Genomic DNA, 26,348 nt, shown 5'->3' on the forward strand with positions numbered 1-26,348 from the left:
TAATGTTAGCCCAATAGGGTCTTTGTGATGCCCTAAAGTCAAACTAAACTGGTAACTTACCATATTTTGTTTGAGTGAGATATTCCGAAGATCAGCCACATAAGCGCTACTCAAAAATACCTAACAACATGACTGAGAAATAGTTAATGTTCCCCAAAGTTTGGATGCCTTTAAGAACTTGACTTCTTAATTTTGATCAGTTGGCCTGTCAAATCACACAGAGGACCATTATAATCAGGGACCATTATTCAAATATGCTAGTGACAAGAACCCTTTAATCTTTCACATTTCTGTTTTATCTCAAGTGGGCAATTGTAGGCTGTCAGCACTTCTGTGTGTTTGATCAATAACTTTTCCAACCTGTAGTGAATAGAGTGTGCTGGTCAATTGAATGATATGACATTGACTCATAAATGTGTTTGCTTTCAAGTTGTGTAGAAAACTGTGATTAAAAGTTTGAGGATAAAGGAGTCACTGCATTTTGATTGCCCATGCATTAGCAACGCATAAGGAGTGAGCAAAGTCCCTGAACAACTTTCTCTTGCCTATAGAAGCTCCTGGGGGTTCAGTCCTTCTACTAGTCCATGTTAAAACACTTGGCAATCTTTTTGTCTACTGTTTCCCTTCACCAGTCACAGTCAAGCAGTCACCAGGGCCTGTGGTTTTGATCATTCAGGTTCTCCAGAATTTGACCATTTATCTCTATCCCCAGTGCTTCCACTTTAGTTAAAGCTCTTATCATAGTTCACCTGGGTTACTGCAAATAGCTTCTTTACTCATCTCCATGCCCCCAGTTTTATACCTCTTCAGACCCATTCTCCACATTGCTGGTACTTGATCTTATAGTTATCTTAAAATAGTAAGTGGTTTCCTGTAACCTTTACGGTAGAGGCTAATAGTCCTTGATAAGGCATATGATTATGATCTGACCCTTGCTGATCATTTTGCCTCATCTCTTGACACCTCCCTTGCTCTTCTTTAACAATAAGCACTCTCCACCCTAAATTACTCTCGGTTCCTCAAATATACCAAGTTCTATTTGTCTCAGAGCTTTATCACAAGCTTCTTCCTTTTCCTGGAATGCTCTTTCCTTTATCCTTGGCTGCTATTGCTTCTATATGGCTTCTAGGACTTCTTGCCTGAACTTTCTTATCCCCAATGTTTGTTATGTCTGATGTCCTAAGACTCTGTACTTTCTTTTCTTTTATTGCACTAGATATTATTTGCTAGTGATTCTTCTTCCCTTTGATGTGAAGTCCTTGAGGGCTGAGACCATGCCTTCCTTTATGTCTCCAGCAGGTTGTATGGTGTTGAATCTAGAATAGACCTACAGTAAGTGGTTTTTTCCAGCTTCATTGAGATATAATTAACCAAAAATTTATATGTATTTAAAGTGTACAGCGTGATTATTTGATATACATATATACATTGTGAATGATTACCACAGTCAAGCAAATTAACGCATCCATCACCTCACATAGTTATTTTTTTGTGGTCCAAACACTTAAGATCTATGCTCTTAGCAAATTCAATAGTATTCACTACAGTCACTAAGCTATATATTATTAGATCACCAGAACTTATTTATCTTAGAACTGAAAGTTTGGGGGTGCCTGGGTAGCTCAGTCGGTTAAGTGTCTGACTTCAGCTGAGGCCATGATCTCATGATTCGTGATTTTAAGCCCCACATCGGGCTCTCTCCTGTCAGCACAGAGCCTGCTTTGGATCCTCTGTCTCCCTCTTTCTCTGCCCCTCCTCCACTCATGCTCAATCTCTCTCTCAAAAAAAAAAAAAAAAAAAAAAAAAGAAGAACTGAAAGTGTGTACCCTTTGACCAGCATCTTTTCATTTTACCCGTTGTCCAGTTCCTGATAACCTCTAGTAACCCCTATTCTACTCTGTTTCTGTAAGTTTGACTTTTTTTTTTTTTTTTTTTTAAATTCCACGTGTAAGTTAGATCATACAGTATTTGTCTTCTTTGTCTGGCTTATTTTCCTTAGCATAATGTCCTTCATTGTGCACATAGCACAATTTCCTTCTTTTTTTAATGAATGAATAATATTCCATTGTATATATCTACATATCATCTGTATCTATATCTGTCTATTCGTGTATCTATACATATACATCTTTTTATCCATTCAGCCTTTGATGGACACTTAGGTTGTTTCCATGTGTCAGCTGTTGTGAATAATGTTGTAATTAACATGGGAGTGCAGATATCTCTTTGACATAGTGATTTCATTTCCCTCAGATGTATAACCAGAAGTGGGATTGCTGGAAGATATTAGCTGTGGGTTTGTCATATATGGCCTTTATTATGTTGAGGTAAATTCCTTCCATATCTAATTTGTTGACAGTTTTATCATAAAAGGATGCTGAGTTTCGTCAAATGCTTTTTCTATATCTATTAAAATGGTCATCTGAATTTTACCCTTCATTCTGTTTGCTAGAGTATCACTCTTGCTAATATTTGTGTGTCAACTCATCCTTGCATCCTTGAGTCCTTTCAGTTTGCTGTTGAATTCAGTTTGCTAGTATTTTGTTGTGGATTTGTAAAACCTGTGTTCTTTAGGGATATTGGTAGTTTTCTTGTAGTATCCTTATTGATATCAGGATAATGCTGGCCTTGTAAAATGAATTTGGGAGTGTTTTCTTCTCTTCATTTTTTGCAAGAGTTTAAGAAGGACTGGTATTACTTATTTAAACATTTGATAGACTTCATCATAAAGTCATTTGGTCCCGGGCTTTTTTTTTTTTGTTGGGAGACTTTTGAGTACTCAGTCCCCTTACCCATTATTTGATCTTTCCACATTTTCTATTCATGATTCAGTCTTGGTTAGTTTTATGTTTTTAGGAACTTATTCATTTATTTTAGATTATCCAATCTGTTAGATGTTGCCATTTTTGAAAAAGTTCTTGGGGCACCTGGGTGGCTCAGTCGGTTGAGCGACTGACTTTGGCTCGGGTCATGATCTCATGGTCCATGAGCTCGAGCCCCACGTCGAGCTCTGTGCTGACAGCTCAGAGCCTGGAGCCTTCTTCTGATTCTGTGTGTCCCTCTCTCTCTGCCCCTCCCCCACTCATGCTCTGTCTCTGTCTCAGAAATGAATAAAATAAACATTAAAAAAATTAAAAAAAAAAAAGTTCTTTAGCCACCCTTGCCACAGGTGACTTCTTGTTGGTTGATTTTTTTTTTCGTGAAAATCCCTTGCCTGTACTGTGTTGCCTGACCTTTCCTTCTTACCCTCAGTTTCCTCTCTGTGCTCCTTCTCAAATTCATGCTAGTTTCTTATCCAGTCAGCTATCCTATAAGTTACCTCTTTGGCTAGCTCCATACCATATAGGCTATTACAGGCTACCCCATATTCAAAATCAAATCTTCCTATTATTATTTAGGTTAGGCTAGGCTACACACTTACACTGAAGTATCAAGTAACCACAAAATACCAGTGGCTTACCACATAAAGATTTCCATCTTGTTCACAAAAGGTCTGCTTTGGGTTATCAAGGCAACTCTCCTCTATGCAGTGACCTGGGATTCCACCCTATAGTATTATCCTAAAGCTTTACTTCTGGAATAGGTGGTTTTTGGATCACTTTTATAGGAAGGTAAAGGGAGAGGGTGTCAAACTAGTTGATCTTTTAAAAATTTGTGTTAATAGATTTCAGTTATGTAAACAATCATCAGTTCAGTTTTGCTTCAATTGTATCCCTACTCACCATACCTACTCTTACTGGATGATTTTGAAAATGATCCCAGAAATTTCCTCTATAAATGTTTAAGTATGTACCTTTAAAAGACATGGATTCTTTCTAAAAGCATCATCAAAATACCATTTTCACATCTAAAAGATGACACAATTTCTTAATATTATCAAATAATCACTCAGCCCTACCAGCCCTTAGGTATTTTAGCCAGAAAGAGACACATTACACACATTATTGGCCAGAACTAGTCACATGGCTCTAACTAAAGCTGGGAAGGCAGTTTTTTTGTGTACCCAGGAAAAGCATTATGAAGCAGGACTTGGTGAATACAACCTAACATTAGATAAGTTTTACTGAGCTCACTTTGCTTCTTTTTAAGCATTTCTTTCTTCCCTTGTGTTTATCAGTAAAGGTTCTCAGGCATATTGAGCAATGCTACTGTCATTAACTACTCAAACATGACATCTCAGAATTTTGGGACAGACACACAGATCTACTTTGTTTACTTAATTCATAAGTATTCCACTCTGATTCCTGCCCATACGTTTCATAAAGGTCCAATTTAAGTGTTAACCTCTTTTGGAGAAAGGTTTTCCTGACCTAAAACTGGCAGTGAACTTTCACTCCCTAATTGTTTAAACATAGTAGTTATTGGTACTAGATTGCGAATTATTTCAGTCATCGTGCTTTCTTTTTGCAGTCAAATGCTCTACCACTGAGCTATTCCCCCGTGGTACTTTCTTTTTGAAGCACAGCCAGGATCTGATCCCTAAGTGAGTGGGTGCCCTGCCTGGTGATTTTGCAGCATGAAGTATCTGCGCATGCTGCATAAGTGTAGATCGAGTAGGTCAAGAGAAGGGTGAGCCACAGGTGATATGGTGATATGGTTCAGGGTGAGCCTAGACTATAAAGGGATGTAGGTCTTAAGGTCAAGAGGAGCAGCCACTTATTTGCAGAAATTTTATCACTAAGTTAGGTGGGAGGGTGTGCTAATCGACAAACCTATCTCCTGCTCAGCTTTTCTTATATTCCTGGGGGTGACAGCGGCACCGATGACATACTTTTTATGCCATCTGTCATAGACTCTGGGTCTAGAGTTCTTTCTTGTCAAGCAGAAAGTGGGACACAGGATTAAAATGCGAGAGATGGCTAATGTCCAGGAGAAGACAAGAGCCCCTATGAAGGGTCCTTGCTCCATTTTTATTAGGATCAGAAGACTTACAAACATGGTGATGGACGTGCACAAAGAGACAGTGAAACAGTGAACATTAACTCATGGGCGTGAGGGAAAGGGGGTTTTGAAAACATGCCGTTTCAGGGATTTGGGTTAAAACAAAACAAAATCCTGGCTCTGGAGGAAAGTTGTTTATAGCAGATGTGAGGCACCACCTCTGTTTACCTAAACTGGTCTAGAAAGGCAGAGCTATCTCAGGGTCAACAAGGCACCTTTCTTTTGCTAATTAGCTTGGCTCTGGGCAATTTTGCTGGCAGTGGTCTATAGCCCTATTTACCTGTTTACCTAATTTGGTCCTTCCTTCCTGTAAAAGCAGCTTCCTGCTATAGTACTAAATTGGGGGGGGCGTTTCCTCCCTGAATACCTAATCTTATTTACCTCACAGACTTTTGTTCTATATTGGGGCCTTTGCCCCACCCTCTCTGTGCCTTTGTACCTAATCTTGTTTACTCAAACTTGGGTGTGAGCATCCTATGGCTTTCTAATTCCTTATACTTGTTAATCCATAGGTGCAAGCCCAGGGAATTCCTAAACTTATTCCCCTCAGACCTCAAAATTTCTTAGCATATTTATTGGCCTTGGCTGATTGAAATAATTTAGCTGACCTGGCCCCCAACTAAATCCTCTGTCCCTGATGGGAAGAAGGACTGCTGATGCCTGTGATGCACTTAGCAGTGAGACAGGAGGGACACTTGTCGAGGTACCCTCTGAAGGAGCAGCATCCACCTGATAGTCCCTGCTGCTGCATCAGAGTTTTGATAGGAACTTAAAATTCCATGTCTCATTCCTTGTCCAGTTTTTTAATCTTAAAGTTTAGTATCTACAGAAGCCTGTACAGTCATAGGCTTCCTTGAGAGTTTCTGAACTGATGCAGTGGAATGAGAAGTGGGACTTTCTAGTTAATTTAAGCATAGTTTCATCTAAAAGAAGATGTAAACTCTATATAGAGAAGATTTCTCTATATCATGCATGTTGTTCTTCAACAGTTAGCTAGTCACTTTTTTTTCCTAATTAAGAAAGGTTTAGCTCTCATATGTCCAAAGTCCTGTATCTCTCTTATCCTGTATCTTCTCTCTTATCCCAGCAGGAATTTCTATAGGAGCAAGCGCTAGAACAGAAGTTTTCACCAAAAACAAAGGAAGTAAGTAGAGACAAAAGCAATACAACAAGACCGAGGAAAAAAAACCCAGGATGTTGATTTGGGGACTCTTGACTGTGGAAGGAGGTGCCAGCCAACTACTGAGAGTAAGTATAGGGTCAGTAACCCTGAACTCAAAAGATGAGAACCATGGTGTGTGTGAATGGACAATGATGGAGGATGGGGTTGAAGGCTGTAGTGATTTTCGGGAACAAGCTCTGGTGTTCCTGGTTTGACTTTATGAGATGGAAGAAACTTGATTAGTGGATGGGATGGCCAGGTGTGAAGACTAGGTGGAACAGACACTGTGCACTCTGCAACCTTTGTTTATCTCTGGTTTGGGTGTTCTCTAAATCTGCCAACTCATGTTTTGTTCGGCTTACTCTCAGTGGTGGGAGGTTTGGGTTTTATTTATACTTTTGTTGTGATAAATAACTTAGAATTTAAGATCCACCTGAAAATGAAGGTGTTTCCTCCATGAGCCAGCAAAATGGTGCTATGACACTTCCCAAGTATGACCATCTAGTAGCATGTCCTGGCCAGAGCCACTCAGCTTGTTCTGTTCCACTTTCTGGCCACTGTAGGGTAGAGAGTGGTTCTCCCAGCCCTTGGCTGGGCATCAAGGACACCAGGAGAACATGTTAAAAGTACCAGTTCTGGCTGCTGTGCCCATGAGATTCTGATTAGTGGATTCAAATTTGGGAACTGATATCATAGATTTGCATGTAACTTGTTCCGTCAGAGTAGTGGCATTATATTTCTGTGAATATTAATCTTTAGAAACTGGGTAATTAGCACTTAACTATACAATCTGAGATTGTAAACAAACTAACAAAAAGCCCAAGTTAATTATGATTCTCCAAAAAATTGGAGCCTGCAGTAGACAACATAAGCTGGCAGTTTTCAAGGCAGACTAAATGTTGTGTAAATGGTAGCCAATCTCCACCTCCTAGTACTTGAAAGAGAGAAGAAGTGATACATTGTATGCTTCATCAAAGATGTTCTGCCTTTATAATGTTTAACATCTTGGCTTCCATATCCACATAAATGGATAAAATTGGACCTGTAGGGAAAGACATAAAGAATCCTTATTAGCATCATATTATTTTCCTGAGAAGATTAAATGGATTTACTTAAGTGACAGATATATTTCTGCTATAGAGAAATGTAAGAAAAAGCATGTGATACTTTTTAGGAAAACAATAGGATATGAAATGACAGAAAAGACTATTTAAGACAGAATTCATCATTGTTCCTTCTCTTTCTCCTGACTTTTCAATTTCTATCAATATCACAGAGACTCAAACCCTCAGATTTTATTTGTTACTGCCTTACAGGCTTTACTTTAGAGTGAACCACCACCCATAAGACAATTCTGGCTCCCACTGATTTTTGTAAGGCCCCCAAAATTGTTTTTACATTTTTTAAATGGTTGGAAAAAAACTCTAAAGATGAATGATATTTCATGACATGTGAAAACTATATGACATTCAAGTGCTAGTATCTAGAAATGAAGTTTTGTTGGAATGCAGCCAACTGCATTCATTTACATATTATCTCTGGCTGCTTTTATAGTAACAGAACCCAGTAGTTACACAGAAGCATGTGACCCACAATGCCTAAAACACTTAATCTCTGGCCCTTGACAGAAAAAGTTTATCTTAGTAGATTATAAGCTTCTTGAGCCCAGGAACTATATCTTTCTAATACCTTTATCCTAAGAAACCACTAACACAGCGCTTAGCACAGAGTAAATTCTCCATAGAAGTTTGAAGAAATATGCGTTTAAAAAATGATGTAGTACAAAGTGAGCTGCTCTTTTTTCCCTGAAGCAGCTAACCCAGGGACTTTACTCAGGAGGGTCTCAATATATGGTTTTTTTAAATTGAAATTTAACTATTCTCTCTCTTGTTGAAATCCGTGGTTCTCAAACTCCACCGTGTATCAAAACCATCTGGAGGACATGACAGAACACAGATTTCTGGGATATATGGTTGGCTTAGTTGGTTAAGCATCCAACTTTTGATTTCAGCTCAGGTCATGATCTCACAGTTCATGAGTGCAAGCCCTGCATCAGGCTCTGCACTGACAGCACAGAGCCTGCTTTGCATTCTCTCTCTCTCTCTCTCTCTCTCTCTCTCTCTCTCTGCCCCTCCCCCCTCTTAAAAATAAATAAACATTAACAAAACGAAACACAGATTTCTGTGGCCCCATCCTAAGAGTCTCTGATTTAGTAGGTCTGGGGCAGGACCTGAGAACTTTCATTTCTAGAATGTTCCCAGGTTCCCAAATGGGGGTGAACATCAGAATCATCCAAGGAAGTGTGTTAGAAATACATATTTCTAAGTCTCATTCCAGAAATTCTGATTTAGTACGTCTGGGTTTGGGCCCAGGAATCTGCTCAACAAGGCATCCAAGGCATATATAACAAGGTGTCCAACTGTTTCTGGGATTTCTGGGGGTCACCCTTTTGGGATCCACAGTGATAACATCCTCTGAGGTGTGAGTACTGTTTGATATTCATATAGTTAGTGCTTTTTTTCATAGACTAATAGATTGATGGGTTTAGAAGAGATCATCTAGTTTACTAGTTTGGTTTCCAAAACTCAAATGACACCAGGGTTGGGTGAAGTATTTGCTTTTTTTTTTTTTTTTACATCTCATACCTGGGAATGAAAAGATACAGTATGAAGTAGGGTGAAGAGGAGAGAGAGCTTATCGATCTGTGTTGTCTCTGGGAATGGTGTCTGGGGAGGTTGCTGTGGAGCTGACAAAATTTGCCTTTGGATAATGGCCCTACAGTTGGAGAAATACTGTTCCAGTCTAACTGCTGGGCTTTTACTTCATGGAGGAAACTACATAAGCCTACATGTTAATATTTCCATTAAATTCTCAGTTGCTGAAAAACCGATTAAGTTAAGAGAAAATCCTTTTCTTCATAAATTAGGACATAATGACAAAAATAATTTTTATAATGACAAAATTGCTAGGCTCCAGTGAACATTATGTAAAGCTTTTAATTTACAATTTTATTTCTGGCTGTGTGATGCTCTAACAAATTTTCAGCAGTCATCTATTAACTGAGCTGTTAGAAGAAATGGTACACTCATTGTAAGCTTGTGTCAGCTCTGATATAGTCACATAGAAACTCAAGTTCACTTGGGCTGCACTGCTAAACAGTCTGGATCTCAGGCACAGTGCTTCCATGAAAGCAATATTTGACACAACATATTCCCCTGTCCATTCTCCACATTAATAAAGGAGCTGAAATGAGAGGCCATGTGTTGTAGCAGAGAATTGGGTTTGGAGCCAGACAACCTACTCTCACGTGGGAGTCGACTGTGTACTTGGAGTGACCTTGAGGGAGTCATAACAACCACTCTATGCTATTCCTCCACTGTAAGATTAAAGGGGTTTTGTTGGTAGCAGATGATTCTTATATGAAAGTGTTCATGAGCCACAAAGCATTCTACCCACTTACGGCATTGTTAATGTGATTGCTAATGTGTTTGTTAACAGATAAACAAGACTCTTGTCTGGAAGTCCGGAAACATGTGCCTGGTGCATATAGTATGCAATCTGTACATGTTTATTGAATGAAACTGAGAGAATGAAATGACAAAGAAAATTTATTGGTTTAAAATAAATATGTTAAATGCTTTATAGAGCAGAACTAGACTAGAGGTAAGAAATGAACCAAGTATGTGTTTTGCAGAATGTCACATTTGCTTTTTTGCAGGTATGTGCTTTAGATTTTGTTAGCAGTCTTAGACGTAGAAATTTACTTTATTAAATTTACTCTGTTAATAAGATAACTGTATTAATACTGTATTAGAAAATTCACTGAGTCTTAATGGCATTTCAAATCCACTTTAGATTTATTCAGGGTGAGAAAAACCCTGATTTAAACTGTGTTGTTGTTCAATACAAAGTAAGAAAGAATCTCACATAGCTTTTTTTATATATTGATATCTCTTTATTGTTACTTTTTTGATTTAAATATAGTTGACATATAATGTTATATTAGTTCCAGGTGTACAACCTAGTGATTCAAGAGGTTTATACATTGTGCTGTGTTCATATATATTGATACTTCTGTAGCCTGTAAAGGGGACTGCATTCTCACGCATTTCTCACTGGTTCATTTCAGATAGTTACTATTCAAAAAAAGCAGACCTTCAACATGTGCCCTCAGCTAGATGCCTCAACAACTAGAAGCATAGCAGATGCTTTTATAGAAATGTAGAAATTTGTATGGTGGCTTCAGCAAGAGCAAAAAGTACAGACTTAATGTATTTCCATATTTGTAGGTATTATTTTAATATAGGGTTAATCCAAACCCATTGAACCCATGTTTATTTATTTAAAGAGCTAGATGCTGAGAAAATAATAATCCATGAGACACAACCCTGGCCCAGAAGCTTCTGCTGGGAAGACAGACAAGTGAACAGGCAGTTATTGGGTGGTGTGTAAGTCTGGGTGGGGCTGTGGGAGCACAGAGAGGCACCCACCTGGTCTAGCAGCCTGTGACAGGGCAGGTTTGTCAGAGGATGTGACATCCTCACTGGGACCTGAAGGGTCAGCGGGGGCTGGAGTTCAGCAACTTGTAAGAGTTGGTCCCAGAAGGTGAGGTGAGTTGATGGGCACTGCTCTCAGGACCTGGACACCAGAGAGAGAGCCGTGAAGACTGTAGTGATAAGTGTGTGAGGACAGGAGAAAAGGAGAGGGGGCCGCCCTCATGACCATGCTCCAGCCTCAGTCTGGAACAGGCCCAATAAGCCCATGAGCAGAAAGAGCAGGGGAACCATGTGCACAGGGTGAAGCAGGGTGGCCATGAAAGAGGCCCGTGGCCAAGATAGGAGTACTACCCCTCTCCTGTCAACTGATGGGAACTGCATGTGGTTTCCCACCACTATGCCCTTGACCTGGGCTCTGGCCCTGTTCCAAATCAGTCAAACCTCAGTTTCATGCCACTTTGCTTCAATGAACTCTTTGTCGCACACTCTCAGAATTTGCTCCCAACACTCAGTAGGTACCGTGGTCTGTGCTGTTGGTCTTGATGCCTGCTTCATATTATTATAATCTGTCTTGACTCCACTGGAACTTGAGCTATGATTGTCACCCTTCTCAAGGTGACATGGTTGCAGATCTATCACCATTTGACTCTTATGCAGTCACTAGGACACTAAATCTACCACTGTTTTCTCAGTTTACCTTTGGGTGTCTGTTGGTTGAAGTTACCAGAACAAAAATTCTCAAATATATAAGGTGCTACTTTTCTTTTATCTTTTCTTCCAGCAGTAGAATTGAACAAAAAGTAATGGTTGTTGGTTACTGCATGATATATGATAACATCAGAGTGGGCTGGGTAGATGTGATGCCAGCAGCTGGTATGAGGACTCCCATAGTGAAGCTAATGGGAACTCCCAGGGAGAAAAGGATGGAAATGAAATCCTATGTTTTTAAGAAGGGATATCCCCAGCCTAACTGACATTGTGATTTGTTATCCATATTAGACAGATTTTAGAACATGTAGGCTATAGTCAGCACCATAACCCATGTCTTCTCGCTCTTGAAGTGACTCAGACTCCTGAGATAATCAGGAAAACGACTCCTCTAACTCACACACACATCATCTACTTGGCTAGAAATATAAGAGTTGGGGGTCCCAGGAGCTCATCTAGTCAAGTCTGCCATACTGTCTGAAGCAGATGCTCTCACTGCAATATCCTTGCACATAATTCCTTAATTGCCATGATTCCAGACTTGCCAATAAGCAAACATATTCTCTTCGCCCACACTCTATTCTATAAACTTGAATTTCCTTCCTGAATGCTCTGTTCTGCCAGTGTATACTACCACTGTCCAGCCAACTAAGCCAGAAACAGGAGTCACATCTTGGACAAGTCCCCCTCCTTTCTTGTATGTTAGTATCTGAATCCTGGTTTTGTTTTCTTTTGTTTTGTTTTGCTTTGTTTCTTTGAAGCAGCTTTTCTCCTCTTCCTTTTTTTCTGTTATCACTGTCTATCTCCACCAAGACCATTATTTTGTTCTCTATTAGTAAATTTCACACAAGATCGATGTTTCTGTATCATTGATTTTGTCAGATCTCTCCTGTTCAAATCTTCTCCAGAGAAAACTGCAAAATAAGTTTTGCTGTATACCTGGAATTTAAGGATCTCTACAGCTTGCGACAAATGGCAACCTCTTCAAACTGATTTCGTAATTATTGCTACTATATGGTACACAGTCTTTACTGTGTTTTTAAAAATTTTTTGATGTTTTTTATTTTTTGAGAGATGGAGAGAGACAGAGGGCAAGCAGGGGAGGGGTAGAGAGAGAGGGAGACACAGAATCCAAAGCAAGCTTCAGGCTCTTAGCTGTCAGCACAGAGCCTGATGCAGAGCTTGAACTCACCAATGCAAGATCACGACATGAAGTTGGACACTTGACCGACGGAGCCACGCAGGCGCCTTTGTACCGTGTTTTTACCATCCTCAGAAAAATGTCACGTTTGTTCATAATGTTAAGGCTTTCTGATTCAGTGGCCCCTGCCAGACTGGTTCTTTTCCCATCATTCCAACTATCTAAATTCTGGCTAGAAAAGATACATCTTCCCATATTCTTCCCTTATTCATTAATGTCTTATTTCTTGAACTCCTTTGACACTTGGTGTTGGTGGCCCATACACCATTCCACCTTGCAATGTGAGTGGGAATGTGTGTGTGGCTATTAGTTGGAGTATAAGCAGATAGGGGACAGGTTCTACACATCCAGTGAAGTAAGTTGTGGTTCTGTTGAGAAGAGTTGTGCTAATAGTAACTTTCTTTGGATGGTCCTGGAGAAGGTAGGTGACAAAAGAGTAAGACGGTGATACCTGCCTAGACCTATTATAGCTGGTGCCAGGTCAGACCAAAGGCCCTTTGAAGCATCGGTGCTAACTCAGAAATGTTGAGGGCAAAAATAGGGGACAGACTTGGCAAGGAGGTCAGATCACCAGTATCTGGCAAGTAGAACAGAAGGAGTTAGGGCAGGGTGAAGTGCCACATGCTGGTCTTAAATGTGTTTAAATTGAAACTAGTGTCCTTGATAAAGCCAAATGATGTTCTTCCCCAAGGCGGAGGCAAGTCCTATGAAACAGACTAAGCCACTATAACATTACATAAATGGAGTTTTTAAGTAAAAGAATCAGAGGGATCATTTGGCTTTGAACACTAATGTTCTGATATAAGACAAACACTTGCTGCTTTTTAAAAAAAATTTCATATGTACCTTCCCCATGCTGAGGAAGTATTTTGGACTCCTGTTACTTCTCAGAAAATGTTCCTCAAAGACAAAAGAACAGAGCTCTGATCATCTTTTTGAATTTAAGGCATCCTGGGATTAAAAATTTTTTTCTTGATTAAAATAGTTTGAATATAAAGGGCTATACAATTTAATTAAGTGCCAGTTGATGGATGCCAATTTCCCTACAGTCTTATCTCCCCTTTCCCAGTCATATATTTTTGTTATGAATTCCTTTACTCTTTCCTGATTAACCAACAAAAATGCATGACTAAATTGTTTAAGCTTAATTCTTGGCTTATTTGTGTTTTACATTCTATTTTGTTGGCAAGATATTTTAATGTCTTTCCTCCCACTAGCAGAATTTATGGCAGAAAAATTGCTTTAGCTTTAAAAAAGAGACCTGGCAGGGCAGGAATTTTCGGCTGATCACTTGGTTTCTGAAATTTTAGCAGAAATAAACAAGATGATTAGTTTGAAATGTAATTCATAGTCAATGAGTTTAAAAAAAAATACTTGAGTTGCTGATTACAGCTAGCTCAAATAGACCCCCTAAAATGTAATTTACTTTTGGAATGATTCCAAATGGATTCTTTCTGCTTAAATTTGCAAAATTTCCCAATGCTGTGTCAATATTTCAAATAGTACTTAAAAAGTTTATTAGTAGCATTGATCTGACTTTAATCATCTGGCCTGAATGTTGGTGGTATCTTGAATTTTATGAGCACAATATACATGAATCGAAAAGAGACATTGGTTTGGATAAATGCATAGCCCTGATTTTCCCCCATGCACTTTCACTATTGCCCTTTTTCTTCTAATGTTTTTCTTTTTTCTTTTTGAAAATTTTTATTATGGATAATTTCAAATTTACAGACACAAGAGAAGAAAGCAAAGTAAAGCTCTAACTATGCAACACTCAGCTTCAAGCATCATGAGCTGTGCCAATCTTGTCTCATTCATCTCCTACCTACTTTTCCTTTCCCTGTGCTGATTTTTTTAAAGCAAATTCTGGATGTGCAAGTCATTTCATGTGTAAATATTTTAGCATGATATCTAAATTATGATTCTTTTAAAAAATAACTTTAATACCATTATCACATCTAAAAAAATCGAGATTGCTTCCTTCATCAAATATCCAACTCAAATTCCCTGTTTTATCTCATATAGATTTTATAGTCCATATATTCATTTCAAATCAGGGTCTGAATGAGGTCCATCCATATATTATAATTGCTCAGCATGTAACTTAAATTTCTTTTGAGTATAGGTTTCTTATTCTTTTTTTCCCCTTCTAATACATTTTTTGGAGAAACTAGTCATTTATTTTTCTAGATTGTCCTACAATATAGATTTTCTGGGTTGTATTCATTCCCATGTTTTTACTTGGCATCTTGCTCTGTCTTTTGTATTTGTTGAATAATCTGGTCACTGCATGATCTGTCCATGCCTGACTATTCAGTGTCATCTCACACAAGCATTCTGTACTCATCCAGAATTTGCCCACCTCTACCTAGAATGGTCTGACTGCTCAGCTCAAATGTTGTTTTCTTAGGAAAGCCTTATCTAAGGCAGGAACCTATCACGTGCTCTTCTAGCACTTTTTTCTTCATAGCAATTATCTTTATAACGTATTTGTTTGTATGTATATTATTTAATACATGTTTAAAAAACTGCCTTTTTTTTGCACACCATTGAATAGTCAGCACCTAATATAGCAACCAATCCGTGAAAATGTGTCAAAAAATGATGAATTTGATGATTAACTAAAATGAATTCTATACTATGCACTACTCAGCTTCAAGCATCATGAACTCATGGCCAATCTTGTCTCATTCATTTCCTGCCTACTTTCTCCTTTCCCCTACACTGAATTCTTTTGAAGCAAATTCTAGACATGGAAGTCATTTCATGTGTGAATATTTTATATCCCCCCTTGCTTCTTGAATATTACTTAATACAAATGAGGTGACCACAAGTTGTGCTCCAGTTATTCTTTATCTTGGTCCTACCTCCTGGTCTTCCACATGTGGCTACTTTTCACACTCACTATCATGTAATACTGCAAACAGCTGCTCAGTATTCCTCTAGGGGAGACTATAAAGGACATGCGGAATTTAGTCACATTTCTTTTGGTGGTCGTGATGGTCTTGGGAGCCTGCATTGCTTAGGGAGCTTTAAAGGAAATTTTCTCAAAATGCAAATGAACTCTTTATTTAAAAGGAGATGGTTATACTTCTATATTAGTGTGCTTGGGGTGCCATGACAGAATACCACAGACTGGGTGGGTTAAGTAATAGAAATTTATTTTCTTATAGTCTTGGAGGCTGGAAGTGCAAGATCAAGGTGCTGGGAAAGTTGGCTTCTGACACCTGTCTTTCTGGCTTGCAACAGCTGCCTTCTCACTATGTCCTCACGTAGCTTTTCCTTTGTGCACTTGAAAAGAGAGAGAGATACCTTTCTGGTGTCTCTTCCTCTTCCCAGAAGGACATCAGTTCTGTTGGATTAGGTCCCCACCTCACCTTTTTTCTGTTTTTGTTTTTTTGAGACAGAAAGAGAGAGAGAATGAGTGGAGGAGGGACGGGGGGCGAGGGGGGGGGCAGAGGATCTGAAGCAGACTCCATGCTGACAGCAGAGCCCAATGCAAAGCTCGAATTCATGACCTGTGAGATCATGAGCTGAGCTGAAGTCAGACACTTAACCGACTGAACCACACAGGTGCCGCAAACCCCCACCCTTTTACCTCATTTAACCTTAGTTACCTCCTAAAAGGCCCCATTTCCAAATACAGTACAGTCATTAAACATTTGATTTAATATAATGGTTAAATAACAATTTTAAGTACTAAAAATAAAGTTTAAAACATACAAAAAGGGTAAAAGCAGGGCTACATTTAGAACTAAGATTTGAATACAAAATGTAATATGTATTTCTGAAAATCTTTGTAAAGTACTTAAAACATACTTACGTAACTGTGACATCTTAGATCAATTTATAAGTGGGCCTTAGAAAAATGATGTGAAAAACCACTCTGACATACCAATTAGTGACCCAAAGCTCAAATTTTATGAACTACAACCATGTCATATCAAATGCATGTATGCCCCTTCTCATCAATGCCCCATATTCCTTTCATTGTTTTATTTCTTCTACAGTATTTATTTTCTAAAATACCATGTAGTTTGCTTATTTTGTTTGTCTGTCTGCCTACTTCAACTAGAATGTTTAATGATCCATGAGGTCAGAGTTTGTGTCTGTTCTGTTTGCTGTAGAATCTCTGGCTTCCAGAGCAATAGTTATTACAAGATGGGCACTTAATATACATTGGCTAAATAAGTAAATAAATTAGTAGTAAGTCAATTATTCTGTCCAATTGGATTTTAATAGTCAGGTTTTTAAAAAATTATAAATTAAATATTACTTATAATGCAATGCACCAGAATCACCTGGAGGGCTTGTTTTAGGGCTTATTGAACTCCATCTCCAAATTCTGGACTCTGTAGATCTAATGTGAGAATCTGCATTTCTAATGTTTTGTTACTGGTGCTGTTACTGGTGGTAGAGGAAACATTCTTTGAAAAAACACTAACTTACAAAGACCAAACTCAATAGCATCATGAAATTTGGGGGAGGGATATGAATTATTAGCATTTGGCCCTAACTCATGGTATAGTGCATCTGCTACGTTGTAATTAACTTGCAGAAGCACATGTAGTGGAACACTGGATTGGTGTGTTGGTAAGTGATTTTCTTGACTCCTTCGCAACAAATTAAAGAGAGTGCTGACTTCCCATAGGCTGTCATCTCACTCACGTATTTTAAATATGGACCTTCATGATGGCAGTAGATTCACAGAAGGCAAATCTTGGCTGTCCCCAGAGTGTCTTTGTTAATGTGATGAATGAATGGAAATTTCCCTTTGGAAGGCTGTTCAGGCTTTTCTTTTGGTAGAATGTATTTAAAAGTATTTGTAATGTAGCATGAAAAAAAAATAGCATTCCAGTTATTGAGATAGTAGGATTTAGCTCTTCTCTGATACTTTTCATCTTGAAAATTCTTTGCAAACATTAACTAATGCCTCAGGCAATCCTTGGAGGCAATTTATACTCTATATTTTGTTCTTTTAAAGGTTGGAGACAGAAGTTTGGCTTCTATTTCATGTTTTTGTGGCCTGGCCTCTCTGCTTTTTGGTCTGTTTATGCACTGGTAGAGAGTTGGAAATCAGCCCTTAAAAATCAGATTCTCCTGCTACTCAGCAACCTCTTGAGGCCTGTTGTTTCCTGCCTCACTTGTTATTTCTAACCATCCTATTTTTCATGTGCAATGATTAGTTACTAAGGCAATGATCTTAAGGACTCTGACTCTGTTTATCATCCAGTAGGGAGTGAACTTATAGGAAAACAGAGGTCTTGCTTTTATAGACATTCTTTTGTGTTAAAAAAAACAAATATTATGCTGAGTGAAATAAGTCAGTCAGAGAAGGACAGATATCATATGTTTTCACTCATATGTGGATCTTGAGAAACTTAACAGAAGACCATGGGGGAAGGGAGGGGGAAAAATAGTTACAAACAGAGAGGGAGGGAGGCAAACCACAAGAGACTCTTAAATACAGAGAACAAACTGAAGGTGGACGGGGGAGGGGGGAGAGAAAACAGGTGATGGGCATTGAGGAGGGTGCTTGTTGGGATGAGCACTGGGTGTTGAATGTAAGCCAATTTGACAATAATTTATATTAAAACAAACAAACAATGAATGAGATGTATACAGAATTGTCAGCAAAATAAGCACAACTCTGTTGGCCTAGAAATGTTTTCATTAACGTGCTCACTATATTCAATAAGTATTGTGTTAAATTTATCTCATAACTCTTCCTATATTCTTAAATTTTGAGGGGATAGGAAGCCTATTATCAGAAAGTATATTTTTTATTGGATAAGAAAGCATGTACACAAAGTCCAGAGGATCAGAGAAAATATTTCTTTCATTCTTAAGTATACCACGCCACCTTGACCAGTAAGGAGAGGGCAGGTGCTCTTTCTAGTCTTTCTTCTTCCTTCATCATTGAATATTTGTTGAGTGCCTAGTACAGACTAGGTACCTGTCTAGTTCTGGAATTAGAGCAGAGAACAAAACAAAGGTTCTGGTCTCATGGACTTAGATTTTAGTAGAGGGGAATAATTAATAAATAAAATTGTGTGTCTGTATTAGAATTAAGTGTTGATAATGGCGCTTGGGTGGCTCAGTCAGTTGAGTGTATGGCTCTTGATTTCAGCTCAGTACATAACTTTGAGGTTCATGAGATGGAGCCCCACATTGGGCTCTGTGCTGACAGCATGGAGCCTGCTTGTGATGCTCGCTCGCTCTCTCTCTCTCTCTCTCTCTTTGCCCCTTCCCTGCTTGCACATGCATGTGTATTTTCTCTCTCTCAATATAAATAAATTAAGAATAAATAAATAAAATTGAATTAAGTATTGATAAATACTGTGTAGACATTAAGACAAGAGCTTTCAAGTAAGATGACACATGGTACAAGTCCAGAAGGCACCAGGGGAATGAGCCACTTAGAGTATTGAGGGAAAAGCATTCTAGGCAGAGGAAAATTAGGCACCAGTATCCTGAGGAGGGAGCATGGCTGATAATTCAGGACCAATAGGGAAGCAATGGGCTGCAGTACAATGAGTCAGGAGTACAGTGGTACCAACTGAAATCAGAGAGATACAGGAGTATACAGAGTTACAAATCATGTCTCCTCATTAAAAAAATGTTTATTCTGAGAGAGAGAGAATATGCATGTGCACATGAGCCGGGGGGGGGGGGGGGGTGCAAAGAGAGAGAGAGAGAGAGAGAGAGAGAGAGAGAATCTCAAGTAGGCTCCATCCTGACAGCACAGGGGCCAAATGTGGGGCTCGATCTCACAAACCATGAGATCATGACCTGAGCCAAAATCAAGAGTCAGATACTTAATTGATTGATCCACCCAGGTTCCCTGAGTCTCCTCATTAAAAAAATTTTTCATAAACTAGCTAGAGGGTTAGGTTAGGTAGGAGACCCAATGAATAGATATTTAAAGTTTATAAGATATTGTCCAGAATTGGGTAAAAGCCCTAAGATGTGTTACCTAGGTTTTCCTCTAGAAAAATTGCAGATTGAATATATGGATTGTTTGAAATTTATGCTTTTTCATAGCATTAGAAATTCAAGACCTCAAGCTTAGCTTCTTATTTATCTCAAAAGAACTCAGGTTTCATCTCTAAGTGTTGTGCCCCTTAAAGAGAATCACAGTGAGAATTTGTGTGTAGAACTTGGTTCATTCTGTGCCTTTCTATCATATTCTCCTCCTACTCCTATTATACCTGCACTAAGACTGAATTTCAACATATATTACATCATGCAAACAATCATTTAAGAATTTAGCATTTAATTCAGTCCTCTGTTAGCATTAAATTTTTAAATGAACTAATTTGTTGTTGACCATTATGATTAGAATAATCACCCCATTGGAATGTATGTACAGTAGAGATAAAGGGAATTAAAACTGAAGGCTGATTCTTTCTTCTATGAATAGTTAATGTTATACCCCAGGAGGACCATCATCTGAAAATGTACTTGGGTTTCCTTTATGACTCTTGCACATTTAAGCTGGACTAAGAATGTTGGTTTGCAATAAATAGTGGCATAAATCAGGAAAATAACCAGTCTAATTTTGATTGGCAGAATCATTGTCATTGGATCTATTTTTTATAGTTCTCAATTTCCTATGTCTTCTAATGTGGTTTCCCTGCATAACAAAAAACATCACTGAATTTTATTTATGAGTAATTTATTTGGTTATTGGTTTTTCATTACTTTCTCACAAGGTGCCTTGAGGTTTGGGGTTATTTTTATTATGTATTTTAGAATCATATGGCCTACTTACAAGCGGAGAATGTTGAGTGGGGTTGAGGGTACCGGAGATCTGACTTGCCTAAAAATGACAATGATATATCTTTTCATCATTTTGGGAAGCAATGGAACCCCCACTGGAAGGGTGGGTGATTTGAAGCCTTTTTTTCTCCAGTTGAGGTGACCTCATCCATCCATCCATCCATCCATCCATCCATCCATCCATTCATCCATCCATCCATCCAAACCCTCCCTTGAGCTCACATTTCCCTTCAACTACCATCTCATTTATAAATTCCCTTTTCATAGAAAAAAGTCATAATTATTGTATACACACATTGCCTTTATACCTCTTTTCTTTCTTGAATGCTTTCCAGGTAGTCTTCTGTTTTTACTATACCATGAAAGTAATTCTTACTGAGGTGATCAAGAATCACAATTTCAAAGTTCTCACCCTCCTCTTGACCTTTCAACTCATTAAACTCTCTTCATTTTTTTCTTTCTCCATGAAATACTTCCTTCAATTTGTCCTCACTCTTGTTTAGATTTCCTTTGGCTTCACCTTTTCTCAGTCACCTCCTCATTTCCCTTCTAAATTTTATAATACTCCAAGGCTGATCCATAGATTTCTTCTAGCCTATGAATTGTCTTCTTTATCTTATCTTTATAGTGATCTCATCTAGTCTCTTGGCTTTAAGTACCATCTGGATAGTGCAACCTCAACATTTAGGTCTTCTGCTTGGACTTCTCCAAACTTCAAACTCATATTAAATTGTCTAAATTATATCTCCTACTGGTTATAAAAATATGCATCTTAAGTTTAATGTGTCTAAACTGGACTTCTGATTCCCACCACCCCAACCTGTACTTCCTGAAATCTTTCCCATCTAGTAATCACTAAGCCCACTGTTCCAGTTTTTCAGACAAAAATCTTAGATTGCCATAGATTCCTCTTTCTCTTACATAATACATTTAATCCATCATAAAGCCTGTTGACTTTTTCCTTAAAATACATTCAATCTTTTAACCTCTACCACTACCATTCTAGTTCCAGTCACTATCATTACCTGAGACAGTTTTCTAATGTGGTTGTCCCTTTTACATTTCCATAGCAACATGAGGGTTCCAGTTTCCTAATCAATATTTGCTCTTATCACTCATTTTCATTTTAGCCAATTTAGTAGGCATGAAGTGGTATCTCATGGTGACTTTAATTTTCATTTTCATTATAAGTAATGATGTTGAGCAGGTTGACCCATCATATTTAATTGCAACTCATCCCATGATACCCTCCAGGTACTCTTTATCTGTTCAATCTCTAATTTTTTTCATAGCACTTATTACCTTCTGACATGATGCATAATTTATTTATATTTACTGCTTATTACCTCCTTCCCTGATAATCTCCCTTCCCAACTAGAATGTTAGCATGGAATCTTCCCCCATTTTGCTTGTCAATGTAGCCCAAAGAACCTAGAATAAAACCAGTATTTATTTGGTATTAGATGCATATTGCTTGAGCAAATGAATGATCAATAGCCTTGGATTACTAGGAGTACCACTGCTGAGAATGGGATAGTTTCCAAGACTCACACAAAAGAAGTGAAGTGGAAGCTTCCTGTCTATTATTTCCCTTCATCATCCCTGTGCCACTTGTACTTTCTGTGTCTCTCATAGGCAGGGACCAGGTGTCTGAGTAGCATGAGTAGTCACAGTTAGCAGCTACATATATAGCTATATATACTGCACTATATGGGGATTCTCACTTGGAGAACATGATGGACATGAAAAATTACTGTGAAAGTAACAAAGTATTCAAGTGAAACACAATAGCTTTCATGGTAGTGAGATACACACACACACACAAACACACACACACACACACACACGGCAATACCTTTGCAAGAAAAATCAGTGGTAAAGTAGGAGACAAAATACTAGATACTATGCTGAATGTGGCAAATAAAAATGGAATAAGACCTACTACCTGCCTTGAGGAGCTTGGCTTCCCTACTTCCATTTCATTCACTCCACCAGGGATATGATGTAAACATGTCACTCCCATGTCAAGAACTCATCATGGTCTCTTTGTTCTCCATTAAGTCTATATTCCTTAGTGGAGCATTCAGGCTCCTTCACGGACTGGCTCTAGCCATCTTTCTTTCTAGTTTCAGTTCTTGTTTTTTCCCCTTATCCAACTCCGAGCAACACAAGAATCAAAGTTCCAGGTTATGGGCTCTTTCCGACACAGAATACTCATTTCATATCTACTTGCCTTTTCTCCTGCTCCATTTGCATAAAAATTTCCCAAGCCCCCCACTATACATTTCCACATACACAACATGCACACAGCACCTTTCCACAGTTAATAAAATCCTCCTTGTTGTTCAAGACTTGATACTTTTGGGGCAACATTCTTCCATGATTTAAGCAGAATGAATTTCTTCCCTTCCTATACAATTATGATACTTAATACAGTCTTATTTTGATTTTGGTTTTGTTTATGCTTGTTTCCATCAAATATGAAGTCTGAGACCAGAGGTTGGGTCATATTCATGTTTTTGCCCAATATTCCCCCCTCCTGTTGCCTATTGTAATTGTTTACTGAACATTGAAACAGAATAAAACGAATAATAAATAGACTCCTCTTTCCTTGTACTTAGAATATAACGAATAGATTTTTTTTAACGTTTATTTATTAATCAGAGACAGAGAGACACAGAGCATGAGCATGGGAGGGGCAAAGAAAGGAGGAGACACAGAATCCGAAGCAGGCTCCAGGCTCCGAGCTGTCAGCACAGAGCCTGACATGGGGCTCGAACTCACAAACCGTGAGATCGTGACCTGAGTTGTTGTCAGACGCTTAACCGACTGAGCCACCCAGGCGCCCCTGAATAGATTTTTAAAAACGTAACTAAAATGATAATCAAATGCATTTTGACATAAAGTTATTTGCATCATAGGTACATTTGCACAAATGCAATTATAGTAGATTAGTTTTAAATCTCAAAAGCAAAAATGAAAGAGAAAAATCACAACTTAATAGTGTGGATACAATTCACAGTATTGCTCTCACTGACTGCAGACCCAGGAGAAAGCAGGAAATAAGAGATAGGGATTGGTTCTTCTCTTTGTCAGTTCCAGATCCAGCTCCTGTGAGTCCTCTTGGTGTGAGCATCTTGCTGTGGTGAACAGGATTCTAGTGTTAAAAGATATGCATTGTTCATACAACGTGGCCTCTGAGAAGAAGCCAACTACTTTATTTGGTACAGCCCCTAGATCTGGAGGGAGATGCATCTTTGGGGATGGCATGTCCTTCTTCACCATCAAGCCTTTAATAGGGTCTGAAGAGTATTTTAACTCTACATGATTTTGCTTCATTTGTTGCCTTTTAGACCCGATTCCCACATGAGGTATTACTCCACAGTAATCTGTCAGTACTGTGGTACTAAGTACCGGTCATATTTCTAATAGAGTAGCTATACTTATGGTCTTTCTAACTTAAAAATGTAATGGAGAAAGTAGATGATTCCAAGTAGAGCTGCAAAGATAGTTAACATTTGTGGAAGATGAATATCTAAGAAAGATTTAATCATTGTACTTGCTCTTGTTGTGACAAAGAAGGTAGATAGATGCCCTAATACAGGTCTCTAAACGAAAAATGATTTCTCACATGGAAAATGGTGGCCAGCTGTTCTTCTCCGCAGAGTACGTAACAGCAGGGAATGTTTAAAATGTAGCATGAGGGATTTATCTCAGATACAGAAAGATTTTCTGTTTGTCAGACACTGAGATGACTTCTTGAGAGAAGTTATAGAATCTCTGAATGTGGAAACTTTTCTTTTTAACCTCATTCTGTCTGGAATAGTTCATACCCACATTTTTCATAGTATGTTCTAGTATTTTATGGGCTGTTAAGGGAAGTTACTCAAATAAAGATTCTGTTATCAAATGCATTTCAGAAACACTAGGTTTAACAAAGTTAAAAAAGAAAAAGCTCTACTGAGGGCTTTATGGCATTTGCTTTATAGTTTGTGAATTTCTGGTTAGAGTTAGGGACATGTAGTAAAACTTCTTTCTAAACTTTATTTAATCATATATAACCCATTTTTAAAGAGGCTTTTTAAAGGATTGGTATTCTGTGTTACTTTCTGGGAGATATGTTGACCCACATATTTGAAGTGGACTTTCACATAATGTTGAAAAAATTCTCACTTGCCACATTCCTACTTTTGAAAACAATAACAAAGTTATCCACGGAGATATCTCTTTTTAAAAACCACCTAAATATGGGTTCCTTTGGAATAATTTCTTTTACAGTTTTAGATGTCCAGTGAGCCATAGTGGAGTGAAAACAATAAGTGTTCAGAAGCAGAAACAGACTTATGGAATCTTACTCCTCATTCTGGTTTCTGAGCACAGTATTTGTGCTAATGTAGAGGCAGAGGCTATAAATGTGCACGTTAGGTTTTGCTGTAGTGAGGATTGCAGCTCCAAACACTTCTAATGAAATGAGAGGTGAGTATATCCATAAGATAGTATAATTTGGGGAGGACAATTTCACCTAGAATAGCTAGCTTACTCACTACTACATTACATGACATCTTACCCATGGAAAGCAAAACTATCACCCTACATAACTCTTCACTACTTACACTTGCTCTAGTAAGTTCTCAGGGTCTTGAGTGAATCTTTTGGGAGCTACATAAACGTAACTGGACAGATGTATGGGAGAGAAGTTATCTCCACATCTACTTAACTGTTAATCTGAAGTGAGGCAAAACATATATAGAAGAAACAGTAAGGGAAGGGACATACAGAACAAGGTGACATATTGTCTGGATGGTAATATACTTTGATATTGTATTGAATGTGTGTGGGATTAAGTGACCTATAATGTACACTCTTAGAGGTGGTTAGTTAGCACTTGAAGTGCTTCAAGAAGCACTTGAAGATCCCCCATTAGGGATCTAAGTTACTCTTGGTTCTCCAGAAAAACTGTGTGTGTGTGTGTATGTGTGTGTGTGTGTGTGTGTGTGTGTGTGTGTGTGTGTGAAAGAGAGATTTATTTTAAGGAATTGACTCATGGTGATCATGGGGGTGGGCAAGTTTGAAATTTGTGGGACAGACCAGAACCTTGAACAGGCAGGATTTCTATGTTGGAGTCTTGAGGAAGAATTACTTCTTCCTTAGGAAGCCTCAGTCTCTGTTTTTAGAGCTCAAGCTGATTGGATGAGGCCCACCTAGCCATGGAGGTAATGTCCTTTACTTAAAATCCGCTAACTATAAACATTAATCACATATAAGAAATAACTTCACAGCAACATCTAGACTGATGTTTAACTAAACGATTAGAAAGTATAGCCTAGCCTGAAAACTATCACAGAGTCTACACTTCCGATATTGTCAAAATTCCTACCAGAGCTTTGTTCTTTAGCATGAGAATTGTTAGAAAATAATCTTACATCATTGAAATAAGTAGTGGTCAAACTAAGTAGCCGGCCAGAAGGAGTGTACGGGCACTATTGGCCTTAAATGAACAAGATCCCACTCTGGCAAGCCCAGCAGGCTTATGGAGCTAGAACTGAACTCTGTTCGGGTGTGTTTCCCTACAGAAAAGACTGTCCACTGTCCTGACTAGAAGGTAAGCTGATGCTGCCTCACAGTACTGGACATCCTCCTCAGAGTGAATCTGTTAAGCAAGATTCTCCTAAAAGGCCTGAAAACAGAGGGGGTCTCTCTGAGGTTCCAAGAACAGGTGGTGTAGACTTTATCTAGTTGCACATAAATGTTTACATCCCAGCAGACCCTCATCTAAGACTTGTTTTCATTGTTACGTCCCATCTGGCTCTTATCGCTAGAGGCTTTTACAAAGGTTTTGGCTGTTTTCAGATAGCCAAACCAGCTCAGCTTAGTTCACAACAAAAGGAATTTGGAAGTCAATATCAAAAAACTATCCATTGGGAGAAACGCTGTGATTTCCTCTCCATCCCAGCCGACTACTGTCCTTTTTTGGTTTGAGTGACTTTGGTCAGCAAGGTCTAGTCTTCTGTCTCCCACAGATGTAGGTCTTCATTATGATATTCATGTAAGAATA

The 26,348-nt window shown here is 38.5% G+C and overlaps 1 long non-coding RNA gene across 1 annotated transcript in view; it reads left to right on the plus strand.

Annotated features, from left to right (window-relative positions):
* The window catches only part of LOC147579241 (uncharacterized), a 91,219-nt gene that overhangs the window by 14,269 nt on the left and 50,602 nt on the right, over nucleotides 1-26,348 (plus strand). Inside the window, exon 2 of the long non-coding RNA XR_015253150.1 lies at nucleotides 6,032-6,189. This is a non-coding gene — a long non-coding RNA (uncharacterized LOC147579241). The remainder of the gene's footprint in view (nucleotides 1-6,031; nucleotides 6,190-26,348) is intronic.

The sequence above is a fragment of the Puma concolor genome, chromosome B4 (assembly GCF_028749965.1).
Source record: "Puma concolor isolate L17-30 chromosome B4, mPumCon1.1.hap2, whole genome shotgun sequence".
Classification (NCBI taxonomy): Eukaryota; Metazoa; Chordata; class Mammalia; order Carnivora; family Felidae; genus Puma; species Puma concolor.